A 20,527-nucleotide genomic window follows, 5' to 3' on the forward strand; every position below is an offset into this window, starting at 1 on the left:
AGGGTTTACGGTCTCACTAAGGTCACACACCAAAAAAAAAAACTAAAGGAATAGGTTTAAATCAAAATCATATAATATCCACTCCAAATTTACATTTCAATAATTATAAATGTTTTAACAAAATTTCAGGACAAAATAAGTTCCTTCAACCACATCAAAACACTCCAGTCAATTTCAAAATTCATCCTGGGTCACATGAAAACGGTCAGCACCAACACAAAACATTTCATTCAGTTTAAATGTCCTTCTTTTGTTTTGAACCATTGAAATAGAGTCCATTTGTGAACATCCAACATGTGAATGTGAATGTGTGTGTGTGTGTGTGTGTGTGTGTGTGTGTGTGTGTGTGTGTGTGTGTGTGTGTGTGTCATCAGTCCAGGTGGAATACTTGGATAGGAGGGGGGGAAGGGAGAGTCCAGACTGGGAGAAGCTTTCCCAGGTTGAAGAAAGGGTAAGGGGCTGTGGCATAGTGTGGAATGTGCACAGTGGTGTATGCAGGGATAGTGGCAGTCTTTGGGCAAAGGGAAACAGTGAGATTCACAAGGAGCAATCATCCTGTGACGCACACCGGGACTTCCGTGAGATCGATAGCTGTGTTTACTGTGTCGCTCTCCTTCTCCGTCTATCTTAGCTGTTTATTCTTCTTCGATTTCTTAGTCTTCATAGTCATACAAGTTTTGTGCCGTAGTTAACGCTAGACTTTGTGTACCTGTACGTATTTTGTTGAATTGAGCCTCTTTTACTGGGTAGTTTGTTGCTGCCTGGTTAGTTTCCTCAAACTAGCTTAGCTCATTCCTTCTCTGCCTTTCACCGCAGTCAACACAGCCTCGATAAACAAGTGTTACGATGGCCTGTGCTGACTGTTCTGCAGTTATTGATAGGGTGTCTCTATTAGAGAGACGTGTACGTGAGCTAGAGCAGCTTCTTTTAGCTAGAAACACGGGCACTGCAGATAGTGTTAGCCCCGGGCCTGATAGCAGGCCTGCTAGCCTTAGCACTAGCTCAGTCTCGTCGGCAGCTGCTGTGGAGTTTGTTACTGCTCGGCCGTGGCGTAGGAGAGGGCGCAGGAGCAGGTCACCGGTTGCGTGGGGTGGTCAGCAGTCACTCCTCCTGACTGCTAACCAGTTTTCTGTCCTTGCTAGCCCAGTTGCTAGCACGGCTGGCTCGCGTGCCTCCCCAGCCCCGGCCGACGGGGCTAAACTCCACACGCTAGTGATAGGGGACTCCATTACCCGCCACGTTAAGCTAGCGTCGTCAGCCACTGTTTATTGTTTACCTGGGGCCAGAGCTTCCGACATAAAGGCTAATCTTAGGGTGCTGGCATCACGCAGGGCTAAACAGGGAACTCAGGCACACAGCACCACAAGCTACAGCAACATTGTAATTCATGCTGGCACCAACAATACTCGTCAGAAGCAGTCTGAGATTATAATAGATAGCCTAGCCAGGACTTTTCAGGCTGCAAGAAAGATGTGTCGGCATCGATTAATTGTCTCTGGTCCCTTACCCCAGTGGGGTAATGATGAGACGTACAGTAGGCTTACAGCTATGAACCGCAGGCTCGCGCGTCACTGTAGGGAGCAGGGATACAGGTTCGTGGATAACTGGCCCTCTTTCTGGGGTCGCCCCCACCTGCTGAGAGCAGACGGCCTTCATCCTACTGGAGTCAGCGCTGCTGTTTTGTCTAGCAATATAGACAGGTGTTTGAAGCAGGTTTGACACAAGGGATGTAACACTCAGCAGGTCGCAGGTCTCTAGAGAGCCTGCTAGTGTTATTGTTAGTGCTGGTATGGAGTCCACTAGCCTAGTTAACATGGTTGGTCAGGGACATAGCACAGAGTACCAGACTGATAACTTAGTTCATAACATTGAGACTGTCACCTTCCCTCGCCACTTTTCCATTGAATCACCCTCTAAATGTGTAAATCATAATAATCTAATCTTGATCTCCACCTCTGACAGTGGGGAAATGTCTCAGCAAGCACCTTACACAGTTTTACATTATAAAATACCAAAGCTAATCACTACTGCATCCCGTCATCCCTTCCTACACAGGCAGCCAAAACCTACTACTACTAAAAGGTACCTTGTTCCAATTCCTAAATTATCTACCATAAGCTCCACCAAACGGCCGGTCACTGGAAACTGCTCCAATGAGCTTAAAACCCTCAAATTTGGTTTTATCAATATTAGATCACTGTCAACCAAAGCCTTACTGATTAATAATTTGATCACTAAGCATAAACTGGACATGATTGGTTTATGTGAAACATGGCTGAAACCTAATACCTTTCTGCCATTAAATGAAGCCTCTCCTCTTGACTATAACTACGCCCATGTTGCTCGGGCCTCTAAACAGGGGGGAGGTGTTGCTCTAATCTACAAATCTATTCTCAGCCTAAGCTCCAACCAGGATATTAAATTTACTTCATTTGAGGCTCTGGTTTTAAAACCATCCTCATCAAATAGTAACAGCCTTGTCCAGGGAACAGGCTTTCACCTGGTTGTACTGTACAGACCTCCAGGGCCTTACTCCCAGTTCCTAGAAGAATTTGGTGAATTTATTGCAGATCTTGTGACTCGTTCAGATAAAATCCTAATCATTGGGGATTTCAATATTCACTTAAATAAGCCCTCTGACCCTCTAGGGAAAGCTTTTTTGAGACTTCTTGATATTTCCAACTTTATTCAGCTTGTCCATGAACCCACTCACTCCAGCGGAAACACTCTGGATTTGATAATTTCCCATGGAATAGATGTGTCAGCCCTGAACGTCGCTTCTGTCTCCTCTGCTGTGTCGGACCACTTTCTCATTACATTTGAAGCGTCATTAGCCTGTCCCTATGTCCATGACACAAATGTTGTTACTTCTCGTCATATCAGACCGGCAATCACAGCAACGCTCAGTGATAAAGTGCCCGGGGTCCTGGCTCCCTTTGCGACTGTGACAAAACCTGTGGAAAGCCTCAGGAATGAAGTTAATTCCATACTTGTTTCGCTCCTCGATTCTGAGGCACCGGTCTCTACCAGGACAAGACGACCAAAGAAATCTACTCCCTGGTTTACTGACGAAACCCGAGATCTCAAGCAGGCCTGCAGGAAAATGGAACGAGCGTGGCGTAAATCCAAACTGGAGGTTTTTCATCTTGCCTGGCATGATAGTGTACTAAACTATAAGCGTGCTCTAAATACTGCTAGAACTGCATATTTCTCCAGCCTAATAAACAATAATAAACACAATCCTAGATTTCTCTTTAACACTGTGGCTAAACTTACTCAAAAACCACAGTCGGTGAGCTGTGCACCCTTTAATGCAAATGATTTCTTAGATTTCTTTTGCAATAAAATTGATGAGATCAGAATTAGAATTAACTCATCATCTCTGGCTTCCTCGTCAAACCTTGTCAAAAAATGTCCTGCTGCCGATTCTGAGTTAGTCTCATTCTCTAAACCAACTACCTGCGTCCTGGACCCCTTTCCGGCAAAACTGTTTAAAGAACTATGGCCAGCACTGGGACCCACAATGTTAAATATTGTTAACTCATCACTCATGACTGGTGTTGTCCCTTCTAGTTTTAAGTCTGCTGTGGTTAAGCCTCTACTTAAGAAACCACACCTCGACCCAGGATCACTAAACAACTATCGACCAGTATCCAACCTTCCCTTCTTCTCGAAAGTCTTAGAAAGAGTAGTGTCCCAACAACTTTCAGGCTACCTACTCAATAATAATCTCCTGGAACCTTTTCAGTCAGCGTTCAGAGCCTGTCACTCCACTGAAACCACCCTTACTAAAGTGGTAAATGACATTCTACTTACCTTCGACTCTAACTCGACCTCAGTGCTCATGTTACTGGATCTCAGCGCTGCATTTGATACTATAGATCATGGCATATCGTCAGACAGACTTGAAAGTCAATTTGGCCTACGAAAGAACACAATGTGTTTCCTACAATGGTACGTCATCAATTTTTACTGCTGTGAAGTATGGAGTTCCCCAGGGCTCTGTTTTGGGCCCTTTGCTCTTCTCTTTATATATTTCACCTCTCAGCCAAATTATTCGGAGCTATGGAATACATTTCCACTGCTATGCGGACGACACTCAGCTGTATGTGCCCTTAAAAGCTGATGACAAATCGCAAATCACGAAGCTAGAGGCCTGCCTATATGCAGTGAAGAAGTGGATGTCAGAAAACTTCCTGCTCCTAAATTCGGAAAAAACTGAGATGCTGGTCATCGCCCCCGCCAGACAGAGACACCATGTTGACAAGGTGACTGTAACTCTCGACAACTGTGTTATTTCTCAAAGCTCAACCGTCAAGAATCTAGGTGTTACTTTTGATTCTACACTCTCCTTTGATCAGCACATCAAAGAAGTTACCAAGATCGCCTTCTACCACCTGCGCAATATAGCTAAAATTATGTCCTTCCTGTCCACCGTGGACGCAGAGATCCTGATTCATGCCTTTGTTTCGTCTAGGCTGGATTACTGCAATGCCTTATTTTCAGGTCTTCCACGCGAGAGCACCAAAAGTCTTCAAATGTTTCAGAATGCTGCAGCCAGAGTCTTAACACGTACAAGAAAATTTGATCATATTACACCAATCTTAGCATCTCTGCACTGGCTCCCAGTACATCTAAGATCAGACTTTAAGGTGCTGCTGATGACATACAAAACTGTACACGGCCTTGCCCCGTCGTACATGTCAGATCTCATAAAACCATATATTCCAACTCGGGCATTACGCTCTCAAAATTCAGGGCTCCTGATGGTTCCCAGGATCAAAAAGAAGTCAGCTGGCTGCAGGGCTTTTTCCTATCGGGCTCCTTTCCTCTGGAATAACCTCCCAGCTGACATCAGACAATCTGGCTCTGTTGACACCTTTAAATCTAAACTCAAAACTCACTTCTTTGATTTAGCCTTTAATTAGCCCTGATATCAACTGTGAGCTTCTTCAGTGGGTCGGTGTCAGTCTCAATGAGTTCCTATAGTACTAGAGTTACACTGTGCTGCCGACGAGAAACAATCTGTTTTTTCTGATAAATACTGCATTTCTCTAACCTTTGTTTTAATTTTCTGTTCCCACAAGCTGCAAGCTGTGTCACTCTCTATAGCTTTCTCCTCCCCTCCTCTTCTCTCTCCTCCTTCTCTTTCTCCTCCTCCCCTCTTTCTTTCAGGCTCCCTTCTGATGGACCACGGCCCCCTGGGACCATCTACCATTTCCGGGCTCCTGCTGCCTTGAAATACTGACTGATCTGGATTGTCACACCCCGGGCTCTGCTGGATCATTGCTCTCCTCTGCTTCACTATCTCCTCATATCTATATTTCTGTAAATCTTGATGCCTCTCTCTGTCTGTTACTAATTATCTTGTGTGGCCTGCCCTCTTCCAGGTCATCATGGTGGACAGGAGGTCGTCTGGCTCGGGCTCCACTTGGTGATGCCTCGTCCTGCTCAGTCGTCTCCTGGTTCCACTAACGTTGCATAATTTGTATCGGATCTTCTGTTGATGTACCTTGTAAACTGTGAATTGTTGCTCTTTTCTGTACACGCAACATCTATTGCATGTCTGTCCGTCCTGGAAGAGGGATTCCTCCTCTGTGGCTCTTCCTGAGGTTTCTTCCATTGTTTTTTTTTACCCTGTTAAAAGGTTTTTTTTTTTCCATCAACATGTGAAGTTTTTCCTCACTCAAATCGAGGGTCTAAGGACAGAGGATGTTGTTCACTGTACAGATTGTAAAGCCCATTGAGGCAATGTGATTGTGATTTTGGGCTATATAAATAAAATTGATTTGATTTGATTTGATCCACAGTTAATATCCAGAGCTGTCATTCACATTAATCCAGAGCAAAAAGGTAGTTCAAAAAAGTTGTCCAAACCCGCTCTGAAGATTCTGGAAGACGAAGTCCTTAAGCTTTGTTCAGTTCCATGCGCTTTTCTCCCAAAACTCACCCCTTTTCCAGCCACTCTTTTGTTCCTCTGCTCCCACTCTGCTCTTCTTCTCCCACATTCTCCTGTTGTTTTTTGGATGGCCTTATTCTCCAAATGTGTTTCCCAATAATATGGATTTTACCACACCCTCTTTTTCACAGCCCCTCCTCTCCCTCACAGCAGAGAGGAGAGGAAAAGAGCAGTCCAGTCTACTGGCTGCTACAAGTGTTGGGGTTTGCCATTAAAGGTTTCCCCCACAAACTAATGGTATTGGACATCTTTGGAATAAGACCGGGCTGGGAAATCAGGCAGACAGCACTCTGCTGGTGCTCTGCTGCTCTCTACTGCCTCCCCTTCTCACTTACTCTTTGCATGGTTCATGTCACAAAGCACTAATTACCTTGTTACAACAAAGTGACAGAAAAATTACCAACTTCAGTTGCAATGGACCTATGCTAGTTAGTTAACTCTAGAAGATTATTTTTTACCTGATAAACCCAAAGATTTTCTGTTGAAAAAAATGACAGCATCTAGAGGCGCTAGACACCCAGTGGTGGACACCCAGACGCATTTTCAATCGAAAAGTAAAAAGGTTTATCTCTGTCTTTCCGACCTAAACCTTCTACAACGTGCCAACAAACGATAAACCTGTAACCAGGCAGTCTAAAATAAAATCTTCGTTGAAAAAAATGAACACCAGTCACATGTTTTAGATCCAGGAAACAGCTGTTTGCTAAACTCAAAGAGGCTAAACAGGCTAACAAACCTGCAAATACAACTACAGTCACTATGGCATCAGCTAAGCATATGAACCCTCACAAACAGACCTGCTTCGAGTCACTGGAATCTGCTGTCAAAAGTCATGATAGCCAGATTGTTAATTTACAGTCACTTTGCTGGTCTCTCCAGTCCAGATAATAAATATATGAAAGCAAAGCTTGATGTTCGAGAATCCATGTCCAGAAGCCAAAACGTCAGGATCATCGAGGTCCCTGAGTGTATTTAGAGGGGCCTTCCCACCGAATTCATCATGGGCAGATACTGACTGTACTAGGGAAGTATCTATAAAGAACCAACTTTACAGTTGACCTAGCTAACCAATCCCTTGCTGCCAACCCTAGTGGAGGTGTCCCCTCACGACCATTCATAATCAGGTTATACTACCTTCTGTCCCAGGACCTCATCCAGAACTGGCCAGCATGAATCATCCCATCTACCTCAACAACAACCCATGTTGGGAACTCATGCTATGTCCTAACTATAGAGGGGCCTTCATGAAACAAAACCAACATGCGGCCTCCATGCACTAACAAAGCTTGTAAAAAAAGAGAAAAGCGCGTTGTCTGTCAGTGTCCAGCAGTAACACCTGGTTGCTACAGTTCCCCAGGTTTGAAACTGCCTGCTCCCATTGGCTGAAAGCACACCTGAACACACCATCAGTTCTGGCTACAAGTGCAGTCACAAGTGAGGCTTATTAAGTGTCTTGGCAGATTCTGCAGATTTATAGCGTGTATTGCAGACATGTGACTCAAGTCATTTGGTCCATGTCTTAAGTGGAAGAACTGATAGTATCTGGCTAACATTAGCTAACTTTCAGCCCCTCAGAGAACACAAACACTGTGATGACAACGCCAGTCCTTGTATGTTTTCAATAACTGGGTATGAGATACTTGTAATGTAAACATTGACAATGTACATTTAATTTTATATTCAATATTTAAACTGAAAACATTAAATGAACACAAAACAGTTCATTCAATTCATCATATCTTAAGTCAAGTCAAGTCATGAGTCTTCAACCAAGTTGAGTCACCAAGTTATTTTCTACCAAGTCAAGTTGCAACAGTCCACATCTATTCTTTGAAGCTACATTATTTTTACACTCTGAAACATTGTGCTTGCTGCTTGATTTTCTGTGTGCTCATCATGAGCTGATTTGAGCCTCTCCAAGCATTAACCCTTTGTCTCTCTCTTTCTCCACCAACCCACAGGTACACATACATACACAACTACGCACATCCAGGCACCCATGATTTCATGAACGGTTTGTTGGAAACTAACAATTAAAGTGAAACTCTCGCCAAAATGAAACCTAGGCTTTTTTTTGTGAATGTATACGAGTCAAACCTTCACAGAAAAGCATAATTACAATGAAAGAGGCACTTTTAAGATTTACCGTATGTTCGTTTTCAGGTCAAGCTCATTTTCTCAGTGCAAGGGGCACTTTTACGCAAGCATCAAAATCTCTATTTTTAAAACACTAAGAAGGCTCGACACAACATGAAACTTTGCTCATAGGATCACCAGCAGCACACATGTACACAAGCATCGAGAGCATTATTTGTGTACACAGTTTCCTAAAAAGAAAGTTTTCTAACAACTCACCTTAGCAGTTGCTTGTTCCGCTCCCAGTCATCGTGGCAGCCAAGAAGTATCGATCTCAGAATCCAACGTAACTTTGAGGAGAGTTAAGGTTTCACTTTAATGACCCCGCAAAAACATCAGAAACGTCACGTGTCACAGTAGCAAATGAACCAGATTTGAAACCTTTAGCTCTGTCTAAAACCACAATGTGATAAAAGGCATGTGTTAGGTCGACATGCACTGCTCCGCCAGTGTTTTGTTTAAGCTTTGCGTGGTCACCTGCAATGATCAGCCCATTGCTTCAGGATCCAAGCATCTGGACTTGGGAAAAGAAACTGTTTTTCTACAAGTGTGGATAATTAAATGCCTTTTTGATTGAATGGTCACTGGATCCTGTGATTTCCTTTGAAATGACAGTCTCTTCTTCCAGAGATAACAATGCCAGGAGACCAGCATCTCGTGTTCTGTCTTCTCTTTAGCCAAAGTATAATTTACGATGTTGTTGTTCACACTATTGCCATTCCACAGCAGACATCAGTAAGGCCTGATTTCCAGCTGATCCTGGATGAGTATCAAACTGGAACCTCATCTTTTCAAAAACAACATATTCTGAACCAGCGTGATAAGGGTTCAAATTTGATGTTTCTCCCACCATTCTTGCAAAAAAATTTGGACTATATTCAAATGTGTATGAATATTTGGTGGAATCACAGTGCCACCTTTTGCTAAGTTTTAGTATAGTTCGAAGAAAAACTTCTGAAACAAACTGACCTTACATTTACGCTTATAAATATAATTATCTACCTCTGACATATATTTTTGTATTAAGGATTAATCTAGCACTATATGAAATATGTTTAAATCAGCACTGCTGCTTCTGCATATGTCTGTGTGTGTTGTGGATATGTTCTATCAAGTAATGTTCCTTGCCTATTAAAGGGATATTCTGGTGTAAGTTTAATCCATGGTCTAACACACCATGAAACTGTGTTAGACTCCCTCTTGAGATATCAAGTTAGCAGACCGCTAATTTACGGAGTTTTATCAACCTCAGAAACGACCGCACAACAACAATACACTGCAGTAAATGGATCCAAAGCCACAAATAATGCTCAGAACAGCACTAAACTTCAGCAACAGTACAAATAAGGTCTCAGCACATAGTCAGGGGCATTAAAACTCCACTAGCTTAGCTGGATTTCTACTGAAAAGCTGACAAAATTTACCACTCTTCTGTAGCAGCTTCCTGTTAACGGGAAGTCCTGACGAGTCGATTACCGAGTGCAGTAGAGTTTCGCGGCTCATGGATGAAAATGTATGATTATGAATCCATGGAAAAGCAATCAAAGTTCATATGTGTCTTACCTGCCAGTATATAACAGTTATCATCGAGAGCGGACAGGGAAAAGAACGGAATTGAGCATTTCTAACCGCACTTGGTAATCGTCGTTACTCTTCGTTTTTACTTTTGATTTCCGTACTTTACTTTCTTCGTTTTTGCGACACGCCCCGAGACTTGCAATCTCCGCAGATTGTGAACACTTGTTGAATTTTTCTTCAAAGTTATAATTCGTGTTCTGAAGTATTCTCTGAGTACTTTTATTTTGAAAGCACGCACTAGAACAAAACTTATTTCTTTTTTGTTTTGATATTTTGCTAAGTATTGTTGCCAACTCAGATGAAGCTACCTTTCATTCTTGTATTTAGTGACGAAGGAAGATTTGCCCAGCCAACGTTTCATCCTCTAGTTATTTTTAGACAAGTGAAATCAGTTCATAGTCAAAGTTGAATAATTACCGCTCCAAGAAGAAATTCTGGTTAAAGACACTGATCATTATTCAGAAGACGGTGCAGTAGTTAACTGCTCAAGAAGCCATGCTAACGTGCTCAGCTGATCAGAGACATTATCATCCAGCCACAACTAGTCGTCCCCAGCGCACTCAAGCGGAAACCCCGCTGGGCTGAGGACCCAACCTCGCCATCAGAGACGAGAGCAACATCATCCTTCAGCTCTTGGATCGACTGCGCACCCGCAGTCAAGCCGAGGATGGATCAGAGGAACCCAAGTCCTTGGACCTCTTCTCTACAAACAAGTAGGCTGATATTTTTGTGCACAGCTGGAGTCATAAATATCAGAGTTTGTGTTTAGAAATGTCAGGCTCAGGCAGAAATTGAGGACTCAGATGCAGGAAGGCAGTTGTAAAGACAGGCTTTATTTTTAATATAGTTTCTCTGTAGACAGTGTTTCTCAGCCTGTTTATTTATCACTCTAAGTGTCCAACGGACAACTAACAAAACAAACACAAAAGGAACAAAAGACGCTCCCGCGGGAGGAAAAGAGATGTCTACAGTAATCTTAGAAAACATGACATTATGAAAACTTATCAAAATAAAAGTCACTCAAAAATGAGGAAAACACACAGGCTATGAAAATCTCGACACCGAATAAGGCTGAAAAACTTTAAAGAACAGAAAACGCTCCAACAGGAGGAAAAGCAAACGCTATAAAACTTAAACTGACCAACAAAACAAATCTCTGACCAAAATGTAATCAAAATCAAAATCACTCTACAACAGAGGAAAACTATATGCAAAAACAAAACTTGGCAATACTTAACTTTCTTTGAAACGACAAGGCTGTGATCAAGGCTGTGATAAAGGCTGGATGTACTCGACGGAACGAACGAAATACTCTGGCAACGAAGACAGGGGAAGACAAAGACTATATACACATGAGGGGAGGGAGCACAGGTGGAAACAATCAGGGATCAGGGAAGACGCCAGACCGGTGACACAAGAGGAAGGACAAGTGACCTGAAACGAGAGGAGAGTTACTTTTCAAAATAAAACATGAAATTCACAAGACAAAAAACCCAAGACAGGACATCCCTCATCACGGTGTGACAAGAAAGCTTCGACTTCCATTTTTTAAGCTCAAAGAGAATTTCGATTAGGGCCCCGTTAGTGTAAAATTTACTCTCGTAATATTTTAAACTAAGTACCTGTCCGCAAATTCACCATCGTCATAAACTCACCTTATCTCCATAATTTAACCTTTACGGTCTCCACATTTTCTGTTATTTGTTGTCATCTGTTTGAATTATTACTTCATATTACTTACTCTGCCTTATTTAGTAAATAAACATATATAACCGTATGTCCTTGTCTGTGCAAGTTTAATTTGATGTGGAAAATTGATGGACCTGTGTAAAGAAATCACTTCTTCAGGAAAAGAGATACAGCATACGAGACTGAATATAGATTTTGAAACTAAATGAATTGATTTGAAATTGAATAAACTGTTCAAGCCAAACTTGTACAGTTAGATGTTTGGAATAATTTCCTCTGGATCACTCCAAGAACTAAACAAAAGAGGTGTTGCCCCATTTACAACCATAGGACCATGCTGGAAATAAGTTGTACACTTTTGCATGTCATCCTTTTGGATTACCATTTTATGTGTTTTTGATCCAAAAATCAATCAATCAATCAATCAATCAATTACCTTTATTATCAAACAGTAGTATCTCCTACACCGGTGGGCAGCTTAGCCGCAAGAGGACAGAGACGCCGCATCATCTCCGCAGCACAGGTTCGCCAATTCTCTGCATTTGTTTGTTCACACAGAACCAAGTAGCTCCGGCGTAAACCAGGGAGGCATGATGGTGCACATCATGACATTGACATCTGTGCGTTTTTTTTCAACATGTTTCCCCCAGTGTAGCTGCTGTCTGTTCATAATTATAAGGATACTTCTATAAGGTGTTGTGATTGAGATCCTGACCCACCGTGCATCCTGGAAAGTGACAAAGTTATTGACAGTAGCTGCAACACCACAGTAGTGAAGGAGACATAAACAATTGTTGAGTTAAAGTTCATGCCAGGGACAGACGCTGTTTTTCGGGCAGAAATGGGATGAAGTAGGACAGGCGGGATGACAGAGGCTTTTCCACGTATAACTATGGTATTTCTAACCTCATAGAAATTGCCAACGACACTACCAGTTAATATGTTACTGTTGTTTGGTCATGTAATGCTGCTTTGTGGGACATTACTCTTATATTTGCTGAGTGAAGGACCTGTATTGCTGTCAGACCGACAGGCACCCTGATCCGTGCCACTGGCTTTTCCATTCACACCATTCACTCACATCTGCCGCAGCTCTGATACTAATTGCGGAGGTACACCTCACCCCTCGACCTCTGAACCCCGCGACGTCTCATAACAACAACAATAGCATACTACATGCTCGTGTTCGTGCTGTAGAGGATATTGAGCCTTTCTTGCAATTTACTCGCCTTGTAGTTGAGTGTGAGTCGCAGCAGCAGTTCGACCTCATTAACGGTCCACATGAACGATTTTGGTTTCCTTGCACTAGCCATTTTCATCTTCTTGTTGTGTTCGGTTTCTCCCTCTACTGTCTGTTTGTTTACAGCGCACAAGCTTAATGCGCATGCTCAGTCTCTTCTTCTCTGTTTTTGGTGAATGTCAAGCGCCACCTATAGGCCTGGAATATGAACTACAGCATTTTTGGCCATTTTCAGTGGATATGTATGGACGCAAATATTCTTGAAACGATGACTAGGAAGACGGTGGAAAAAATTATCGTTTTCATCCGTGTGGATGGCCCCTAAGAATTTCACACGGAGGACGATGCAGAGAATCGCATGATTCCCGCACTGAAAGAGCAGTGTGAATGGGGCTTCTTCTCAAAAGGAATGGAAAAGACAGCATTTTTTTTTTCAACTAACATTTATAACAGATCACTTGAATTGCAGAACTAACATGTTGCTTCACTTGTTCCAACAACATTGTAATCCAAGAAACCTAATGGATGTCCTTGTAATGCGTTACCCCCAACACTGAATACCACCCCATTCTAATATCTGACAAAGCTCCACTATCTATCATGTCAAAGTGGTGAACAGAGACCTAAGAAACCTAGTCAATGGCAATTTGATGCTACATTATTAAAAGATACTGATTTTGAGTACCTGGACAAACACATTGCCAACTTAATTCCTGAGAATGACACTGGAAGTGTCAATGATTCCATCCTATGGGAATCAGTGAAGTCAGTTACCAGAGGTCATATAATGTCATTCGTAACCAATAATATGAAAATAGAAGGTGAACGGCTTAAAGAAATAGATTTGGATTTAAAATGCCTTGAAAAAAAAAGTAAACAATTCCAATGCAACCTTTGAGGTAATTACCAAATTCTATTCACCATCCTGACAAAATGTGTACGCTCTACAAAACACAATGAAAATAGTTTGAACTCTGTGATAAGACACACAGTCTTTTAGTGAGACAACTAAGATGTACATACGGAGCCCCAGACATGGCATGGTCAAAAAAAATGGAATTGTGGCCACAATATAGTTATAACGTGTGCAAGAAATACTAATTCGTGGCCACGAAATACTAATTAATAATATTAATCATTCCTGGACAGTTGGGTAAGCAAATCGAGCGCACCTTCTCTAGAAACTGCAATAGCCTACGTGATGTCCTTAAGGTGAATATCTTTTCTTATTCTGTAATAAACTCATATGTGTCTGCAGGAGCTGCTGAACACATAAATAAGTTTACGGCTACACATTAGCACAACAAAACAACATGTAGTAACAGGATGAGGATAAAAGTTTTGTAGGTTGGGTGGGACATCAGGCTACCTGTTGTACCAAAATATCAATCATATGCCTAATTAAATAACTGCCTAAATGTGGGATAACAAGATATTGACTAGAACAGAATAAGAAAAGACCCTCACCCTAAGGACATCACGTAGACTATTGCAGTTTCTAGAGAAGGTGTGCTCGATTTGCTCGATTATCAGGAATTATATAAATATTTTTAATTAGTATTTAGTGCACACATTATACCTACTTTGTGGCCACAATTAAGTATTAAGTGCGCACGTTCTATTTATTTCGTGGCCATAAAATTGTATTTAGTTTGCACGTTATAGCTATATTGTGGCCACAATTTATTCATTTTTTTTACCATGTCATGTCTGGGGCTCCATACGTACACAAGCCTCTCACACCATTCAGAAAATTGAGACAAGAATGGCAAATCATAACCTCCAAGGGCAAGATAAATAAATGTTTTGCTAAATTTTACCAAGAATTATGTCAATACATTTTTTCATCAATCCAGAAGTTATTATTGAATTTTTAGCAAATTGTGGGCTTCCCATCTTGGATATGAGACTGTGCAAGCCATTGACTCTGAGTAAACTCTAGCGGAGATCGAGACAGCTATTGCACAATTCCCAAATAACAAAGCCCCAAGTCCGGACAGGTATTGCATTATATTCAGTACATTATATCTACCCAGCATTGCCCTCTTACTCCCACAGATTCTAAAACACTCGCTCTTCCAGGCCAGTATGGCCAATCTACTGAAAAAGGACCCCTTAAATATCCTCCTACCATCCCATATCCCTGATCCAGATGGAGATGAAGGTCCTGTGCTGTCCAACAGGCTGTGCAAACATATCGACAAATGAATACACCCTGGAGGTGAACGTGGTTGAGGCGCAGCTGTGGGAGAGAGAGCGGTGGAGAGGGCTCAGGATAGCAGTGCCAGATGAGTGATTGACAAAGCCTTTCAATACAATGTACCACAATCATAAGTGCGTGGTCATTGCCTTAGATACAGAAAGTGAGTTTTTCTGTAAAGAATGTTACCCACCATGACATCAACCATAGTGAGGTGGTAGCACCCATCACTTATTGAAAATGGTCAAATAGATGAAGCATATGAGGAGCAGAAATAAGGCAAGTTAGTTAATAATCCCACCTAGCTGAAAGCTGCCAACCTAGCTAAGGCTAACAAGCTATCTGTGTTCAGAATTACACCTCACAGTCTGACAGCAGGTATACTGTCCCGGAAAAGAAAAGAGTACCTTACAAGGTATAAGGTAAATGTATGCATTTTAAACAAAATGCAATAATGTTGCTACATTTGTGTTTTGAGTGTTGTTGTTGGTGAGTTCAGGAGCCTCACGTCTGAGGAGTGAAGCTGCTCTGTGGCTGGGTGGGTGATGTGATAACTGTTCACTTGCTCCACAAAAGCCTCACTGAAGTAGACAGGGGTGTGTCTTTGCTTCCTTTTTGATAAAATCAACAAACAGCTGCTTGGTTTTGCATATATGTTGAGCCATATATGTTTCTCCCTGCACCACTCTGCAATGCTGTTTTGATCGATATGTCCTGATATAAACCCTTTATTGTTGTTTGTATTATGGCTGATGAGGGTGATGTCACCATAGCGTTTATTTTTCAAATCAGCTTCATGGTGAGATTGTGTTAAATGCTGAGCTGAAGTCAACAAACTGCATCCTGATGTAGCTGCTCTTATTCTCCACGAAGTCTGCTTGAGGACTGAGTGGAGGGCAGTAGATATGGCATTCTCTTTGGATCTGTTGGTTCTGAGGCTACTGATGAGGGTCCAGGCTGGAATTGATGTTGTCTTTGATGTGTTGGACTACTTCTTGATGTACTTGATGGGGGTGAGAGCCATAGGATGGTATTCATTAAGACTAGAAATAGCAGACTTTGTAGGTACAGGAACTATAATGGCGCTGAAGATGAGGTTTACCCAGGCTGCCATGCAAGCTAGGACTGCCACTGCCAGATAGTCCTTTTCTTGTCACAGTTCATCTCTGCCTCACCACTCTGCACCTGCCTGCTTTAATCTGCCAATCAGACACACCCCTCTCATCAAGCCAAATCCACTCACCTGTGCTCTCTGCTCTGCTCTGGCTGCACTTGCTCCTCTTGCCCCAGCTCTACACTCACTGATTGCCAGATTGTTCTTGATGCTTGCACCAGACTCTCCAGCGTTTCTCCGCCTGATCTCCCGGTTCCGACCCTGCTTGCCTCCGACCATCCTGCCTCACCGATCCCCTGGAAATCACCTCAGCCTTCCGTCCCTGACTACGATCCTCGCCTGTCCCTTTCTGGGTTCTGCCTGTCTGCTCTCTTGGCAATCCGGTAACTACCTGACTCAGCTCTAAAGAGTGAGTGCTACTCCTGTCTCCTCTGTGGCTTCCTGCAGTTTTGTGACTCAGATTATTCCTTCAATGAGTGAGTACAAGACTGAGTTCACGGACATTACTAACCAGTGTCCGGGTTTGGTTCGGCTGAACCTCACCTCCAATCCCCACCAGAGACTGTTAAAGGCCAACAGCCAGAAGAAAGACTGTTTTTGCCTAGTGCCATTGTTTCCGGCACATGTGCTAGTAAAGCTTGTTAACAACGATACCTGCCTGTCTCTGTGCTGCTATTGGGTCCAAACCAAACGCTTTACAGTACAATCTGGCCATGCGTATGGACCCAGTGCACAGCCCCGATCCACTGGCTCGCCTAGACCGGGTGGAGACCTAGCTCCAGCACCAAGAGGCAATGTTAGCCTCCACCACGGCGAACATTCAGTTAGCAGCAGCTAACCGAGAGCAAGCACTAGCCACGCTATCTGCCCAGATTCAACAACTCACTGCGACCCTTGCCCAGTCCATCTCTCTGCCAGCTCCTCTGACTCATCCTCTTCCACCAGCTCCAGCATATCCTGGTCCAGTCCTAGAGGCTCGAGTGAGAGTCCCGGAATGCTACGCCGGGGATCCAGAGGGTTGTAATCTATTCATCACAAACTGTTCAATCCTCTTTGCTCTGTAGCCCTACACCTTCGCCTCCGAGGAAGCTAAGGTGGCTTTCGCGGGTCGTGCTCAGCTGTGGGGAACAGTCGAGTGGGAACGCCACACACCAGCCTGCTCCTCCTTCAATGCCTTTGCCACCGAACTCCGCAAGGTGTTCAGTATAACATCCAGAGGTCCTGACGCTTCCGGTGGTCTTCTGGGTCTCGGACAATGATCCTGCTCTGTGACCGACTACGCCATTGACTTACGTATCGGGACTCGGAGGAGCTAGTGGAACCAGGTGGCTCAGGTGGACGCCTTCCTGTTGGGGCTGGACGACTACGTTAAGGACGAGCTGGTGTCCTACGACCTTCCTGCCACTCTTGAAGATATCATCGAGCTGGCTTCCAGTGTGGACAGATGGATTCAAGCTAGACACAGAGAGAGATGACAGAGACGAGGGGAGCAACTTCCGGCTCCTTGTTCTACAGCTCTTCCCAGGTCATCAACTCTGCCTGCCAGCACACTGAGGAGGGATTCTGAGCCTATGCAGGTCGGCCGTACCAATCTAACCCCACAAGAGAGAGAAAGACGCCGCAGAGGGAACCTCTGCCTCTACTGTGGTCGGCCTGGACGCTTCATTTCCAGGTGTCCGGCAAAAGGTCAGGCTCACCAGTGAGGGAGGAGGTCTTGATGAGTCACACATCGAAACCCTCCCCCATCTCAAGTCCCCTGTGCCAGGCCCGACTGCTGCTACCACAAGGCTCTCAGACTCCTGCTACACTCATAGACTCTGGTTCTGATGCTTACATCATCGACAACGACCTAGCACTTCAGGTAGGCGTTTGTCCGATTCACCTGCCAGCTCCTGTTCCCGCCAATGCTCTGGACGGTCACCTCCTGAGGACTGTTACCCACCACACGGTGCCCATCCACATGCTCCTGTCTGGCAACCACCATGAGACTATCCAGTTTCACATCCTGTCCTCTCCTCGTCACCTGCTCCTCCTGGGATTCCCCTGGCTCCGATGTCATAACCCACACATAGACTGGACCACGGGGGCGATCCTGAGTTGGAGTCCAACTTGTCATCAGGTCTGTCTTAAACAAGCTACCGCTTCCCAGTCATCTACCTGTTCCAGTCCTGCTCCAGATACGTCGGGGGTCCCCACCGAATACCTAGACTTCCGAAAGGTCTTCAGTGAAGCCAAAGCAACCTCTCTTCCCCCGCAAAGACCCTATGACTGCACCATTGACCTCCAGCCCGGTTCTGCTCCACCCAGAGGCCGCCTGTACTCGATTTCCGCCTCTGAGAGAGGGGCCATGGACACTTACATGAATGACTCTTTGGCAGCAGGCATCATACGACCCTCGTCATCACCAGCAGGGGCGGGCTTCTTCTTTGTGGCAAAAAAGGACAAGACTCTCCGCCCTTGTATAGACTATTGAGGACTGAATGACATTATGGTGAAAAACTGATATCCATTGCCCCTCATCGCCTCAGCGTTCGAGCTCCTGGAGGGAGCCACAGTCTTCACCAAACTCGATCTACGCAGCGCCTACCATCTGGTCCAGATCTGCGAGGGAGACGAATGGAAGATGGCGTTCAACACCCCCACCGGCCACTACGAGTACCTGGTGATGCCTTTTGGCCTAACCAATGCTCCTGCCGTCTTCCAGGCCCTTGTCAACGACGTACTCAGAGACATGCTTAACAAGATTGTTTTCGTCTACCTCGATGACATCCTGATCTTCTCCCGATCCAAGGACGAACACATTCACCATGTCCAGAGGGTTCTCCAACGCCTCCTGGAGAATTCACTCTTCGTTAAGGCTGAGAAGTGTGAATTCCACGCTCCATCTGTCTCCTTCCCGGGGTACGTCATAGGGAGTGGGGACCATCTAGATGGACTCTGCCAAGGTCGCCGCTGTCACCTCCTGGCCCACTTAGGGATTCCCCTAAGCAACCTCAATGTTTTCTGGGCTTTGCCAACTTTTACCGGAGCTTTATCAGAGGATACAGCACGATGGCAGCCCCCCACTCACGACCCTCACCTCCTCCAAAGTGCCCTTCCGGTGGTCTTCGGCCGCCAATGAGGCTTTTCGGTCCCTGAAAACACGTCTTCCCTCGGCACCCATCCTTGTAATGCCTGACCCCGAACAACAGTTCATGGTCGAGGTGGATGCCTCCGACGCAGGAAAGACAGAAACTATGATATTGGTAACAGAGAGTTACTAGCAGTGAAGTTGGCTCTTGAGGATTTGCGACATTGGTTAGAGGGGACCAAACTTCCATTCCTGGTGTGATCACAAAAACCTTGAGTACATCCAGTCAGCCAAAAGACTGAACTCCCTCCAGGCCCGGTGGTCATTCTTCCTGACCAGATTCAACTTCTCCCTCTCATAACGGCCGGGGTCCCGCAACATCAAACCTGATGCCTTGTCCCGGCAGTTCCAGGAAGAGGAAAGGGAGGCTGGCGAACCCGATACATTCTTCCAGCCTCACGTCTCATCGCCATTTTAACCTGGGAGGTGGAGGAGAGGCGCCATCCAGGACCAGCCCGGACCAGGACCAGGACCAGCCCGGACCCAGTTCCTGTACACCCGAACGCCTGTATGTTCCACCAGACCTCCGATCCGAGGTCCTCCAGTGGGCTCACAGCTCCAAACTCACCTGTCACCCTGGGATCCAGCGGACTAAGGAGGTCATGTAGCGTTGCTTCTGGTGGTCCACTCTGGCTGAGGATACTCGGAGCTTCGTCAACGCTTGCCCAACCTGCAACCAACTTAAATCTATGCTCCAAGCTCCTGCTGGTCTTCTGCACCCACTACCGGTACCTCATCGTCCTTGGTCACACATTTCCATGGACTTCGTAACCAGTCTACCACCTTCCAGTAGCAACACCACCATTCAGGTTCAGCAAGATGGCCCACTTCGTGCCCCTGCCAAAGCTCCCTTCAGCCAAGGGGACTGCTAAACTGTTGCTGAAGCATGTGGTCCGTCTCCATGGCATCCCAGTGGATGTGGTTTCTGATCGAGGACCCCAATTCGCCTCTGTTTTCTGGAGAGAATTCTGCTCGCTCCTGGGGGCTACTGCCAGTCTTTCATCAGTCTCTCACCTGGATCCGAGCTCGAGCTGCCCTCCTCAAAGCCGCTGGTCGCTATGCATCTGCCTCCAACTGCCACCGCTCCCAGGCTCCTGAATATCAGCTAGGTCAAAAGGTATGGCTCTCCACCTGTGACCTTTCCCTGAGGGTGGAGTGAAAGAAGCTGGCCCCTCGCTTCATTGGTCCCTTCGATGTTGTCAAGATCATCATCCCGACAGCGGTGAGACTCAAACTCCCCAGATCCATGCGCGTCCATCCCACATTCGACATCTTCAGAATCAAGCCGGTCCGAGAGAGTGCCCTGGTTCCCGCCACCCCATCTCCTCCATCTCCTCGTTTCATCGATGGAGGCCTCACCTACACGGTCCGCTGTCTCCTGCAGTCCCGCCGACGGGGGAGGGGTCTCCAATACCTGGTGGTATGGGAGGGATACAGCCCCGAGGAGAGATCCTGGGTCCCTGCCAGACACATATTGTATC

At 45.0% G+C, this 20,527-nt stretch overlaps 1 pseudogene; it reads left to right on the plus strand.

Moving 5' to 3' along the window:
- Positions 1–1,969: 1,969 nt before the first annotated feature.
- On the plus strand, positions 1,970–4,928 carry LOC115587253 (uncharacterized; annotated as a pseudogene).
- The last annotated feature ends 15,599 nt before the right edge of the window (positions 4,929–20,527 follow it).

This window comes from Sparus aurata, chromosome 8 (assembly GCF_900880675.1).
Source record: "Sparus aurata chromosome 8, fSpaAur1.1, whole genome shotgun sequence".
Taxonomy (NCBI): Eukaryota; Metazoa; Chordata; class Actinopteri; order Spariformes; family Sparidae; genus Sparus; species Sparus aurata.